Below are 15,395 nucleotides of genomic sequence, written 5' to 3' on the forward strand. Positions count from 1 at the left end.
AAGACTAGTTCTTTAGGGTCTGCTAGGGAAAGACCATCCGGGTTCCATTTTCGAGAACTACACGAAAACAGACAATCTAATTCTAACAGAAATACATATTATCCTTTAAAGACTTGATTCTCCCCACCTTAGTTAGCTGTGGTGTCGAAATTGTGATTAACTTCGTTGTCGACTTCCATCGGACCATGTATGTAATGTTTAACTCTGTGACCATTAACTTTAAATTCAATCCCATTTGAATTTATTAATTCTATCGTTCCGTATGGAAAAACTCTTTTGACTATGAATGGTCCAGACCATCTTGATTTCAATTTTCCAGGAAATAGCTTGAATCGTGAATTGAAAAGAAGAACTCTGTCTCCTTCTTTAAATTCTTTTGAACTTCTGATTCTTTTATCATGCCATTTCTTCGTTCTTTCCTTATAGATTAATGAATTTTCGTATGCTTCATGTCTTAATTCTTCTAATTCGTTTAGTTGACTTAATCGTAGACGTCCAGCTTCATGTAAATCAAGATTACATGTCTTCAAAGCCCAAAATGCTTTGTGTTCAATTTCTACTGGAAGATGACATGCTTTTCCATAAACAAGTCTAAAAGGTGTGGTTCCAATTGGAGTTTTGTAGGCTGTTCTAAAAGCCCAGAGTGCATCCTTCAATTTAATGGACCATTCCTTTGGATTTGATCCTACGGTTTTCTCTAGAATACGTTTTAAAGCTCGGTTGGTATTTTCAACTTGTCCACTTGTTTGTGGATGATATGCGGTGGAGATTTTATGAGTTACTACATATCTTTTAAGAACTTTCTCAAGTTGATTATTACAGAAATGAGTACCCCGATCACTTATTAAAGCTTTCGGTGTTCCAAACCTTGCAAAAAGACGTTTTAAAAAGTTGACTACAACTCGTGCATCGTTAGTTGGGAGAGCTTGTGCTTCCGCCCATTTAGATACATAATCAATGGCTACGAGTATATATAGATTATTATGAGATTTTGGAAATGGACCCATAAAGTCAATACCCCAAATGTCAAATACTTCACATACTTGGATGACATTTTGTGGCATTTCATCACGTTGACTTATTTTTCCGGCCCTTTGACAAGCATCACAGGATTTGCAAAGAAGGTGTGCGTCTTTGTAAATTGTAGGCCAATAGAATCCAGCATCATAAACTTTTCTTGCTGTTAGTTGAGGCCCATAATGCCCTCCAGTTGGTCCTGTGTGACAATGGTTTAATATTTTACTAACTTCATCTCCAAATACACATCGGCGTATTATTCCATCGGGACAACTTTTAAACAGATGTGGATCTTCCCAAAAATAGTGTTTTATATCACTGAAGAATTTCTTTCATCTTTGGTACGATAATCCTTTTTCAAGGAATCCACATACTAAATAATTTGCATAGTCTGCAAACCATGAGATTTCTTTATAATCTATCTTCAATAGATATTCATCAGGAAAGTTGTCTTGTATGGCTGATTCATTTAGAACTTCTAATTCGGGATTTTCAAGACGAGAAAGATGATCAGCGGCGAGATTTTCTGCTCCTCTTTTATCTCGGATTTCAATATCAAACTCTTGTAAGAGTAAGATCCAACGGATTAATCTTGGTTTAGCATCTTGTTTTGAAAATAGGTATCTAAGAGCAGAATGGTCGGTATAGACCACCGTTTTTGCTAGAACGAGATATGATCGAAATTTGTCAAAAGCAAAGACAATAGCAAGGAGTTCTTTTTCAGTAGTTGTATAGTTCGTTTGTGCTCCTTGTAACGTCTTACTAGCATAATATATAGGTTGAAATCGTTTTTCAATCCTTTGTCCTAAAACGGCTCCCATTGCAAAATCACTTGCATCGCACATTAGTTCAAATGGTAGATTCCAATTTGGTGTTATCATAATCGGCGCATTAGTTAGTTTCTCTTTAAGAATATTAAAAGATTTGATACACTCATCTGAAAAGATGAATGGAGCATCCTTTTCTAGGAGTTTATTTATAGGAGTGGCAATTTTAGAAAAATCTTTTATGAAACGTCGGTAAAAACCGGCATGCCCTAGAAAACTCCTAATTCCTCTAACATTGGTGGGATGTGGAAGTTTAGCAATTACATCTACTTTAGCTCTATCCACTTCAATTCCTTCTTTTGAAATTTTATGTCCAAGAACGATGCCTTCTTTAACCATGAAATGGCATTTCTCCCAATTAAGAACTAGATTCGATTGTTCGCATCTAAGAAGCATTCGTTTCAGATTAACTAGACATGATTCAAATGTATCACCGAAGACTGAAAAGTCATCCATGAAAACTTCCATGCATTCTTCTATCATGTCATGAAAAATCGCCATCATACACCTTTGAAAGGTTGCAGGGGCGTTACAAAGTCCAAATGGCATGCGTTTGTAAGCAAAAGTACCATAAGGGCACGTGAATGTGGTTTTCTCTTGGTCTTCGAGTGCTATTGGAATTTGAAAATATCCGGAAAATCCATCTAGAAAACAATAGTAACTATTTCCGGCTAATCTTTCCAACATTTGATCTATGAAAGGTAAGGGAAAGTGATCTTTTCTGGTGGCATCATTTAATTTTCTATAATCAATACACACACGCCATCCTGTTACGGTTCTAGTAGGAATAAGCTCATTTTTCTCATTTGTAATGACAGTCATGCCACCCTTCTTAGGCACGCATTGAACTGGGCTTACCCATGGACTATCAGAGATTGGATAAATTAGACCTGCATCTAGCAGTTTAATAATCTCTTTCTTAACTACATCTTGCATATTAGGATTTAGTCTTCGTTGGCGTTGCACATACGTTTTATGACCTTCTTCCATAAGGATTTTATGTGTGCAATACGAAGGACTTATTCCTTTAATATCATGAATCTTCCATGCAATGGCTGGTTTATGAGCTTTCAACACAGAAATGAGTTGTGATTTCTCATTTTCAGTAAGAGAAGACGATATTATTACAGGTAATTCAGATTCACCATGTAAATAAGCGTATTCCAAATGGTTTGGAAGTGGCTTTAACTCTAATTTCGGAGGTTCTTTTATCGATGATTTGTATCGATATCTGTCTTCTTCTTTTAGCATTTGAATTTCTTCTGTTGTTGGTTCATATCCATTAGCTATAAGTGTAGCTAACATTTCAGCTTCATCAATTGGTTCATTACCTTCTCCTAAAGAACATTCTCCTGTTCCTTGTAATTCTGGAAATTCTTCTAATAATTCTGCATGTGCATCTATAGTTTGAATATAATAACATGTATCATCTGCAGATTGTGGTTGTTGCATTGCTCTATCAACTGAAAAGGTAACACTCTCATCCTCTATACTTAGGGTCAGTTTCTTACCGAACACGTCTATCATTGCTTTAGCCGTGTTTAAGAATGGTCTTCCTAATATGAGAGGAACTTGAGGATCTTCTTCCATGTCCAAAACAACAAAATCTACTGGAAATACTAAAGTACCAACTTTAACTAGCATGTTCTCCATTATCCCTCTAGGATATTTTATTGATCTATCGGCTAGTTGTATGCTTATTCTGGTTGGTTTCAATTCTCCAAGGTCTAGTTTAGTGTATAGTGAATACGGCATTAAATTTATACTAGCACCTAAGTCTGCCAATGCTTCTATTGAACTAAGACTACCCAGAAAACATGGAATTGTGAAACTTCCTGGATCAGATAGTTTTTCTGGTATCTTATTCAACAGCACTGCTGAATAATTAGCATTCATAGTAACAGCCGAGAGTTCTTCCATTTTCTTTCTATTTGAGATTAGATCTTTCAAGAATTTAGCATATCTAGGCATTCCTGAAATCACATCAATGAAAGGAAGATTTACATTTATCTGTTTAAACATATCCAAAAATTTGGATTGCTCGGCTTCAAGTTTCTCTTTCTTCATTTTACTCAGGTAAGGAAGTGGTGGTTGGTATGGTTTAACATAAGGTTTATCCTTAACTGTGTTATCTTCATTAACCTTTTCAACTACCGGTTCTTTTTCCTTATCTTGATCAGGTTGTGGTTCTTGTGGAGTAGGAATAGTTTCATCAGAAGTTACAGGTATTTCCGGTGGTTTAAGTGTTGTACCACTTCTTGTGGTAATGGCTTTAGCTGTTTCATTCCGGGGGTTAGCATTTGTATCACTAGGTAGACTTCTCGGTTTTCTTTCACCTATTAACCTTGCTAGGTTACTTACGTCTTGTTCCAGATTTTGAATAGAAGCTTGTTGATTTCTAAATGCTTGAGCATTTTGTTCATTGGTTTGTTTCTGAGAGGTGAAAAACTGCGTTTGAGTTTCAACTAGCTTCGTCATCATATCTTCTAAGTTCGGCTTTTTATCATCGGTTTGTTGTGGTGGTTTGTTTTGAAAATTCGGTCTTTGCTGATTGTAATTATTATTGGACACTTGTTGATTGCTAGGACCTTGTTGGTTGTTGTATGGAATATTTCGGTTATAATTCTGGTTTTAATTGTAAATCGGTCTTGGCGGTTGATAATTATTCTGATAATTATTTCCAGGCCTTTGGTTTATGTATGAAATATTCTCTCTTTGTTCCATTGTTAATTCAATACTGATACAATCTTTTGTCAAATGTGGTCCTCCACACTGCTCACAACTAATTCGTATTGAGTGAATATCTTTAGTCATCTTTTCCATTCGTCTCTCCACAGCATCTATCTTTGCGGAAATGGAATCTAAGTCATGGCTAGAATCGGCTCTAGCTGCTTTAGATGATCTAATGATATCTTTTTCTTGGTGCCACTCATGTGAGTGGGAAGCAGTGTTATCAATAATTTTGTAAGCATCAGTTTCGGTTTTCTTCATAATAGAACCACCAGCTGCTATATCTATGTCTTTCCTTGTAGTGATGTCGCATCCTTGGTAGAATATTTGTACTATTTGACAGGTGTCTAAACCATGTTGCGGACATCCTCTTAACAACTTTCCATATCTTGTCCATGCCTCATATAGAGTTTCATTTAGCTTCTGTGTAAACGCAACAATTTCTGCTTGAAGTCTTACGGCTTTAGATGCAGGAAAGAATTGTTTAAGAAATTTGTCAACTAAAACATCCCATGTATCAATCGCCCCTTCAGGTAACGATTCCAACCAATCTTTGGCTTCTCCTTTTAAAGTCCAGGGAAATAACATGAGATATATCTGTTCATCCTCCACTTCTCGGATTTTAAATAGTGTGCAGATCCTATTAAAGGTACGTAGATGTTCATTTGGATCTTCCTTCGGCGCACCACTAAATTGGCATTGATTAGTCACCATGTGTAGAATTTGTCCTTTGATTTCATAATCTGGCGCATTAATGTCTGAATGAGTAATTGTGTGACCTTGGCCAGTGCGTTTAGCCCTCATTCGGTCTTCCATACTTAAAGGTCCCAGATTCTCCATAATTGAATTTGTTGAATCGGAATCACTAGAGGATTCTGATTTAATGGTTCGTTCCTCAACAATCTCTATTTGAATGATTGGTGGTTCCGGAGGAAAGTTTAATGGTTCAGGATCTACGAACCGTTCCTGAATATTCTCCGGATTCTCAATTGTGAGGTCGGGTTCAAAAAATGGATTATCGGAAATTTGAACTGAAGTACTTGGTCGACTGGATGACGATTTTAAAGAAAAATCAACGGCAGTTATATTTGCTAAATGTCTTGATCTAGTTACAGGTGGTGAACGTACAAAAGGTGGGCAACGTCTTGCTCGGTGCATTCACTGGATATCCTATTAGTTTTAAAAAGGAAAGAAAAATTATAATAAGTTATCCAATCAATAGACTTTTCTGATTTTGCCCACGTTTCGAATAGCCAAAAGATGCAGCAGAGGGGCAGGATTCGTTTGGTCTCAATATAATTGAGGACTGTTTGGCTCCAATAACCCGGTCCACGTACAAATCCAACTATTACTACGAACCAGAAAATTTTGATGTCTATCAATTTAACCACTTAAAATAAATTTTCGTAATTTTAAGAAAATTAGATAAGAAGTAGAATAAAAATCTATGTCCTAAAAACTAGAATAGCGAGAAATAAGAAAGAAAAAGAGTTCGTCGAAAAAGATCGGAAAAGAAAAATGGTTGAAAAATAAAAGGTGACGGAAAAATTAAAGAAACTTATAAAACTTAAAAGTACTTTGACTAACCTAACCTTATTACTACAACTAACTTAAAATTATAATCGCAAATTGAAATTACTAATTGGAATGATAATTGATACATAGTAAAAGGTGTCTAAAAATATTAAAGCTTACAGGAAAAACTAAATCCCAAATGGAATTAACTTAAAAAGAAACTAAAACTTAAAAAGGCGTCGCAAAATTCTAAAGCACTTAAATCTTAGTCTAAAGAAAAAGCACTTAAGGAATTCTACGGCAAAGCCTAAAAATTTAGAAGTAAAAATAACTATGGCAAAGACTATGAATTAAAACTAAATAGGAGCGAAAAATACAAAAGTTACGCTAAAACGATTAAAAAGGGACAAAATATAAAAATATACAAAAAATTGTAAAAAGTACAATTTTTATAAAAATATTATTTTTATATTATTTATTTTATTAAACTATTAATTTTGTAATTTATAAAAACTAATTAAAATTTTAAATACAAATTAATTAATATCTAAAATTAATTAATATAATAACCTAAACCCTAATTAGGGTTATAATATTAATAATAATTAATAATATTCCGTAATTAATGCTGGCTGCAGTCTAATCTGGCGTGTCAGATGGGCTCATGCGATCGCATGAGTCCTCAGTTGCCCAGCCATGCGATCGCATGGGCTAGGGTTTCGGGCCATAGAGTGGGCTGCTACAGTACAGGCCGAAATTTAATTTTTTTTTTTATGTTTTTGCTGTAAAATATAAAATATATTTATTAATTAAATAAAACTTATATTTTTACAAAATAAAAAAAATAGAAATAAAGAAACTTTATAAAACTTAAATATTTACCAAACTCTAAGAAAAAAATATTTATATTTTTTTTTCTTTTTTTATTTTTGAATATTTAAAACGTATTTTTACAAAAGCGTACTAAAAGTAAAAATCTTTTTTTTTTTATATTAGCGTTGCGCTTCCAGCTTTTAAGCTAGAATGATGTCCCCGGTAGCGGCGCCAAAAATACTTGATGTTTGCAGCGTGGTATACGAAATAGCTTATATTTTTACAGAAAATACTATTAAATACGATACAATTTTACACAAGATATTTATTTATTTATAGAATGGATATACTTAAACCTTGCTACAACACTTATAGGCAGTGTACCTAATCGTACAGTAGTGTAGTTTTTAGTAAGTCCGGTTCGTTCCACGGGGAATCTTTTTAAACAAAGCTTAACGCTATATTAGTTTACTTTTATAAAAATACAAATATATATATATAAGTAATATTATTATTATAAAGGGGGGTTTTTACCGTTTAATGACCGGTTTGTCGATTTTAAAACTTTAGTCGCAGTTAAAACCAAATGTAAAATATTAAAAATAAATACAAGACTTAAATTAAAGCATAAAGTAAATAACGATAATGAAATTGCGAATAATAAAAGTACGATAAAATAAACTTGCGATAATTAAAAAGTACGATAATTAAAAGTGCAATTAAATACAATAATAATAAAAAATGCGATAATTAGAAGTGCAATTAAATATAAAATAAAGGAAATTAAATATGAAATAAAAGAATTATGCTTATTTAAACTTCCGTAATCATGATGTTTGACGTGTTGATTTTAGTTTTATGCCCATGGGTTAATTGTCCTTTGTCCTGGATTATTTAATATGTCCGTCTGGTTTTTGTCCATAACAGTCCATCAGTCATAAATATAAAGTGCGAGTGTCCTCGTCAAATTATCCTTATACCCGAAGTTAAATATTCCAACTAATTGGGGACTTAAACTGTAACAAGATTTTAATACTTTGTTTAATAATTACACCAGGATGTCGACTGAGTGTAACCCAAGGTTTTAATATTTTGTTATCAATTATACCAAGTGTCCTTGTACATAATTTCACCCCTGTTTTAATTATTCTAGTGGCTATTAATCCATTTCCGTGTCCGGTTAAATGAACGATTATTCGTACATATAAATACCCCGCCCATCGTGTCCGATTGAGTGTATATGGTAATTTATAGGGACACCCAATTGTAAATCTTTATATTAACATTAACAAACTATCATTTAGTTAAACAAATATAAAGCCCATTAATAGCTCATAGTCTAATTTTCACAAGTGTCGTTCTTTTGTCCAAACCCCAATTATGGTACAAAGTCCAATTACCCAATTTTAGTAATTAGCCCAACATCATGATTACTTCGGATTAAATAAGCATAATAATAACTTAGCTACGAGACATTAATGTAAAAAGGTTGAACATAACTTACAATGATTAAAAATAGCGTAGCGTTACACGGACAGAATTTCGACTTACACCCTTACAATATTTGCTAACATACCCTTATTATTAGAATTATAATTAAAATTAAAATTAAAATATAAATTATAAATATATATTTTACGTATATATGGAGAGAAGAGAAAGATAGATTATATTTTTGGTGCACCAAAGCTCGATTTTTATAGGCATGTGGGCTGGAACTGAGGCTCATGCGATCGCATGGATTTATGCCTTCCAGGCCATACGATCGCATGGCCAGCTGGGGAGGCTCATATTTGATTGTTTTCTTCTGCCGACGGTTTTATAAATAATATAATATATTAAATAATTATAAGAATTATTTAAATATTATATTATATTTATGTGCATAGTTGACTTGTAATTTTCAGTCCGTTGCGTCGAGCGTTGAGAGTTGACTCATGTCCCGGTTCCGGATTTTCGAACGTCCTTGCGTACAATTTAATATCTTGTACTTTGCGTTTTGAATCTTGTACTCTTGTAATTTCGAGACGTTTCTTGTCAATAATTTGAATCTCTTTGATTGTCTTTTGTACTTTTGAGCTTTTTGGTCGTTTGCGTCTTCAATTCGTCGAATCTGTCATTTGTCTTCACCTTTTATTATTTAATCGAATATCACTTGTAAATAGAACAATTGCAACTAAAAGCTTGTCTTTCTTGAGGAATAATGCTATGAAATATATGTTCGTTTTTAGCATTATCAGTGTGATATTTTTAGATTATCATTTCTGATAATCTAGGTGTTGTCCTTTTAACCTTGTTGATAAAATAAAGGTTATGGTTTGTTTAAAAGAACGAATGCAGTCTTTGAAAAACGTCTCATATAGAGGTCAAAACCTTTCAACGAAATCAATTAATATGGAACGTTTATAATCAATATGAACGAGACATTTCAGTTGGTATCAGAGTGTTGGTCTTAGAGAACCAGAAATTTGCATTAGTGTGTCTTATCGAGTTTGTTAGGATACATTAGTGAGTCTGGACTTCGACCGTGTTTTCTTTAAAAACGATTGCTTAACACTTTTGTTGAAAACTATATGTAATTATTATGTGATATATTAACCTCTTAATATATTTGATATTGTGTGATAGATGTCTACCACTAGTACAAATCCCATCGACTCTCCTAATAATAATGAAGAGTCGAATATACTTTGGGAAGATTCACAAATTCTCGAAGAGGACCAGAAGAGGAGGAACCAGAAGAGGAGGAACCGGAAGAAGAGGAACCGGAAGAGGAGGAACTGGAAGAAGAAGAGGTTCCGGAGGAAGAAATATTGATACCTACAGTAAATCGATTAAATAAAAGAAAATCCTCAACCAACGGACCAACGTTAAAAATGGTCAATGGTGTTTCCGCAGAGGAAGCAAATTATTGGGAAGATTACCAATTTTCTGATGAATCGGGTCCCGATGAGGATTCCGATGATGATATAGAAATTACCTCGACCCAATTTAATAAAGCAAAAGAAAATAATAAAGGAAAAGGTATAAAAATAGAGAAACCTGATTCCAACCCCGATGAACTTTATATGTATCGGCAACGTCCGTATTTCTTAAATTGTGACAATAACCCGGGAACCTCTAAACCACCAGGTTTTTCTAAACCATTGTGGAAAAAGACGGCTCGTATTAGAGAAACACCATATATCCCTAGAAAATTAGGAAAACGAACCAAGTCCGAAGAAGAAACCAGTGATTCAGATTAGAGGATTGTAATCATGTTGTGTATTATAAGTATTGTAGTATGCTTGTACTTTTATGTTCTATGCAAAAATTGCTTGTATTGTTTGTTAATTATCTTTACCGAATCTAATCCTTGTCTATTTTACAGTATAAAAACACAAAATGGACATTAAGGGTTACCAACCGAATATTTTAGAAAACCTACCAGAGGATATGATTGATGAAATCTTGTCTAGAGTCGGTCAGAATAAAGCAGCACAATTAGTTATGGCGAAATTAACTTGTTAAACATTTGAAAGACTTTCCAGAAATGCCTTAGTTTATAAAAGGCTTTCCTTTGAAAGATGGGGTATATCACATTGGGTAGACTTTAAGTTACGTCAAGTTTTCTTTAAGGCATTTAGTGCAAAAAACCCAGATGCAATTTTACGCTACGGGTTACGAACCTATTTTGACTCAACATATCCCAACATAGGACTCCGTTCTTTAGAAAGAGCTTCTAACATGCAACATAAAGAAGCATGTTATGCTTACGGGTTAATAATGTTCGCTTCTCATCAAATTGAGAAAAAGAACATTGGGTTGAAACTTTTAAATAAAACATTCTCACAAGTGACGGACTCAGTAGTTGGAGTAAGAAACAAGGTTTTTAGATTGCTACGAGGCTGTTGGGCATTACAACATGCTGCCTAGCCAATGGTCATAACGGTTACTTTCCACAAGACCAAGGATGGGTAGTCGTCTTAGTAAAACCAGAATGCATGACTTGTTTTTGGACTTATGAATTACGTGTCTTTATTTCTTTTGCTGAACAACTTGCGTATTAACTAGAAATGCCTTTATAGCTGCCGAGTAGCAAAGTTATTATGTGCTATATTTCATCCTAAATGTATAATAGCGGCATTGTAAGTTGTAAATATTATATATAATTGAACGCGAAATTTTATTATAATCAGTTTTTTCATATGGAATTGTAGTAGTTGAATTGTATATTAGCTACTACGTATAAACTTAACAGGTAGGTACTACCCGAATTAAAAACTATAAAACGCTAATATGAAGAAGAAGCTTTTATAAATGAGTTCATACTATGCTACGAAATACTATTGACTACTCTTAAAATTCTATATGATTAACTTAATTCGTTTGGCTATTTTTGAAGGAAATGGCACCGACTACTCGTCAGAATTTGAACAGGAGCGAGGAAGACTTCCGTGTTTTCCTTGCTGCAAACATAACCGCAGTGCAGGCTGCAATGCAAAATAACAACAATAAATCTAGTTCTAGTAGTGGAACTAATCCCACAAGAAATCGTGTGGGATGCTCTTACAAAGAATTCACTGCCTGCAAACCTTTGGAATTTGATGGAACCAAAGGACCAATTGGATTGAAACGGTGGACCGAGAAAGTCGAATCGGTGTTTGCCATAAGTTAGTGTACTGAAGAGGACAAAGTTAAGTACGCTACGCATACCTTCACAGGTACTGCGTTAACGTGGTGGAATACCTATCTTGAACAGGTAGGACAAAATGCTGCTTACGCACTACCGTGGTCAGCATTCAAGCAACTGATGAACGAGTAGTACCGTCCTAGAAACGAAGTCAATAAGCTCAAGGTAGAGCTTAGAGAGTTACGAACACAAGGGTTCGACATTACCACGTATGAACGACGATTCACATAGTTGTGCCTATTATGTCCAGGAACGTTCGAAGATGAAGAGGAGAAGATCGACGCGTTTATAAAAGGGTTACCGGTAAGGATTCAAGAAGATGTGAGTTCACACGAGCCCGCTTCCATATAAAAGGCAAGTTGAATGGCTCATAAACTCATAAATCAGATTGAGGGAAGAATTAAAGAACAGGAGGCCGAAGAAGCCAACACGAAACAACTCAAGAGGAAGTGGGAGGAAAACGGTGACAAGAATCACCAGTACAACAACAATAACAATCGCAACAACTATCCCAACAACCGCAACAACAATCGTAATAATAACCGCAATCCTAACAATAACTACAACAAACGTCCCAACAACAACAACAACTACAACAACCGTTCCAACAACAATAACAATCCCAACAACAACCAAATCAATAACAACAATGGCAACAATAATCAGAACAATAAATGTCTAAGGTGTGGAGGGTTTCATCCAGATAAGTTCTGTGTAGTAGTGTGCACCAAGTGTAATAGAACCGGACATAGTGTAACGAAGCGTGATGTCTATGGACCAAAGGCATATAAAAATAACAGAACAAATAATTCCATTATTTGTTACGGATGCAGAAAGCCGAGCCATTTCAGCAAAGCATGCCCTAATCAAGGGAATAATAATGGGCAAGGTCGTGGACGAGTCTTCAACATTAATTTGGCAGAAGCACAGGAAGACCCGGGGCTTGTTACAGGTACTTTCTTATTGACGATAAATCTGCTTATATTTTATTTGATTCGGGTGCGGATAGAAGCTATATGAGTAGAGATTTTTATGCTAAATTAAGTTACCTATCGACGCCTTTGGATAGTAAATTTTTACTCGAATTAGCAAACGGAAAACTAATTACAGCAGATAAAGTATGTCGGGATAGAGAAATTAAACTGGTTGACGAAATATTTAAAATTGATTTAATACCAGTCGAGTTAGGGATTTTTGATGTAATAATTGGCATGGACTGGTTGAAAAAGGTGAGAGCAGAAGTCGTTTGTTACAAAAATGCGATTCGCATTGTGCGTGAAAAAGGAAAACCTTTAATGGTGTACGGAGAAAAGAATAACGCGAAATTAAATCTTATTAGTAGTATGAAGGCGCAAAAACTAATAAGAAAAGGTTGTTACGTCATTCTAGCACACATCGAGGAAGTTAAACCTGAAGAAAAGAACATCAGTGATGTTCCCATCGCAAAAGAATTTCCCGATGTATTTCCGAAAGAATTACCGGGACTACCTCTACATCGATCTGTTGAATTTCAAATAGATCTTGTACCAGGAGCTGCACCAATAGCTCGTGCTCCATACAGACTCGCACCCAGCGAAATGAAAGAATTACAAAGTCAGTTACAGGAACTTTTAGAGCGTGGTATCATTCGACCAAGCACATCACCGTGGGGAGCTCCTGTTTTGTTTGTCAAGAAGAAGGATGGTACATTCAGGTTGTGTATCGACTACCGAGAGTTGAACAAACTTACCATCAAGAATCGTTATCCACTACCCAAAATCGACGACTTATTTGATCAACTACAAGGCTCTTCGGTTTATTCGAAGATTGATTTACGTTCTGGGTATCATCAAATGCGGGTGAAGGAGGATGATATTCCAAAGACTGCTTTTAGGACGCGTTATGTGTAGAGACCCGTCCTAATCCATCCAGACGAAGTCTACATCGATTATAAACGATTCACAACAGTTGATTACATCGCGAGGTTCTTGACCTCTATATGATACATTTTACAAACATTGCATTCGTTTTTAAAAGACAAACTTTCGTTACATCGACAGTTAACAGGCATGCATATCATTTCATAATATATCTAAATATAATTGACTTAATAATAATCTTGATGAACTCAACGACTCGAATGCAACGTCTTTTGAAATATGTCATGAATGACTCCAAGTAATATCTCTAATATGAGCAAATGCACAGCTGAAGATTTCTTTCGTACATGAGAATAAACATGCTTTAAAGTGTCAAACAAAAGGTTGGTGAGTTCATTGGTTTAACATAAATAATCATTTCATAATTTTAATAGACCACAAGATTTCATACTTCCATTTCTCATAATCATACGTCCCATGCATAGAGACAAAAATATCATTCATATGGATTGAACACCTGGTAACCGACATTCACAATATGTATATAAGAATATCCCCATCATTCCGGGATCCTCCTTCGGGCATGATATAAATTTCGAAGTACTAAAGCATCCGGTACTTTGGATGGGGCTTGTTGGGCCCGATAGATCTATCTTTAGAGTTCGCGTCAATTAGGGTGTCTGTTCCCTAATTCTTAGATTACCAGACTTAATAAAAGGGGCATATTCGATTTCAATAATTCAACCATAGAATGTAATTTTAAGTTCTTGTGTCTATTCCGTAAAACAGTTATAAAAGCAGCGCATGTATTCTCAGTCCCAAAAATATATATTGCAAAAGCATTTAAAAAGGGAGCAAATGAAACTCACGCATATAAATTTTATAAAACAATTAATAAAGCATTTGCATATATTCTCAGCCCAAAAATGTAAAGAGTAAAAGGGATCAAATGAAACTCACCATACTGTATTTTGTAGTAAAAATACATAGAACGACATTGAACAAGTATAGGGTTGACCTCGGATTCACGAACCTATATCATTTGTATATTTATTAATATAAATAATTGTAATCGAACAAATATATATATAACTTTATTAGTTATATCCTTTTTATATTAGTAGTATATATATGTTTCATATATTCATTTTATATATAATTTTTTTTTGTTACAATATGTGTATTAAATATTTTATATATATATTTCATTTGTTTGTTAAAGTAGTATTTATAATATTATACCAAAATAATATTAGTAGTGATAAAAATGATAATAGTAATAATAATATTAATGATTCTTTTAATAATAATGTTAATGTTAGTTTAATAATACATCTTATAATAACGATAATAACAGAAATTTTTAATAAATATGAGAAGTTTATTAATGATGATAATGTTAATAATAATTTTTATAGTAATACATAATACTTAATAATAATAATTATTATAGTAATTTCATTACTAGTGATAATATTAATCACAATACTAATAATAATAATAATTTTGGTAATGAAATCTACCCTCCAAAGCCTTTCTAAAAAATATGCCCTGAACCGGGTTTGAACTAGAGACCTCCCGCTCACCCGCAAACACACTTAACCATTCCCTCTGTCTTGTTTATCTGATTTATAAGGCAACCCAAACTATATATCTAGTATTTCATTTAGCCATGTTCATCATATTCTTCACCAAGTTTAAAATCAAACGGGGGCAAAAACTCAACAACAATCGAACGGGTTTTCATTTATGACTTGTAAACAACATGAAACAAAAAAAAATGTGTTCATGATATAAAAAAAATGAGAAAAAAAACAAAAAAAAATCCTACTGCTTGCTAGTAGCCAAGAAAAAAAAATTTGTTTTCAATTTTGAGTTCGTTTTGGACAATCTTTACAACATGAAACATGTTTCAAATCATTCCTAAAAACTATTGGAATCATCAATTGAACTTGAAACATC

This window comes from Rutidosis leptorrhynchoides, chromosome 1, assembly GCF_046630445.1.
Source record: "Rutidosis leptorrhynchoides isolate AG116_Rl617_1_P2 chromosome 1, CSIRO_AGI_Rlap_v1, whole genome shotgun sequence".
Taxonomy (NCBI): Eukaryota; Viridiplantae; Streptophyta; class Magnoliopsida; order Asterales; family Asteraceae; genus Rutidosis; species Rutidosis leptorrhynchoides.